The sequence below is a fragment of the Bubalus bubalis genome, chromosome 7, assembly GCF_019923935.1.
Source record: "Bubalus bubalis isolate 160015118507 breed Murrah chromosome 7, NDDB_SH_1, whole genome shotgun sequence".
Classification (NCBI taxonomy): Eukaryota; Metazoa; Chordata; class Mammalia; order Artiodactyla; family Bovidae; genus Bubalus; species Bubalus bubalis.
Window position 1 is genome coordinate 72,191,576 of NC_059163.1, and position 505 is coordinate 72,192,080.

Here is a 505-nt window from a genome sequence, read left to right on the forward strand (position 1 = left end):
ACATTTTTTAAATGCTTCATGAATTTGCATGTCATCCTTGCACGGGGACCATGTTAATCTTCTCTGTATCGTTCCAGTTTTAGTATGTGTGCTGCCGAAACAAGCACCCTATAAACATTTTTAAACATGCAGAAAAGTGGAAATATTTTTACACTACTTATGTGTATATATTCTACCTAGATTTTGTAATAAACATTTGACTATACTGCTTGCTTTTATTATGTATCTATCCTATCAGTTTTCTTGTTAATCCACTATTTTGCTTAATTTTTAAAAGTCAGTTCACTGCAGCTATAAATTCTTAAACATGCATATTAGTAACCAGAGTTCAATATTTCCTTCTGGTTTATTTTCTAAGTAATATTTACAAAAGTGAATGCAAATTGTAAATGTATCTTTTGACACATTTTGACAAATATGTAAGCTTATGAAACTCAAACTGTTTATCATGATACAGAATATTTCTATCACCCTAAGAAATTCCTTCATACCTCTTCCCAATAAT

General features: G+C 29.7%; 1 non-coding gene across 1 annotated transcript; it reads right to left on the reverse strand.

Annotated features, from left to right (window-relative positions):
• Positions 1 to 107, reverse strand: LOC112586333. The gene has a single exon (XR_003110793.1). It is a non-coding gene; the product is annotated as a U6 spliceosomal RNA (small nuclear RNA).
• Positions 108 to 505: the final 398 nt, after the last annotated feature.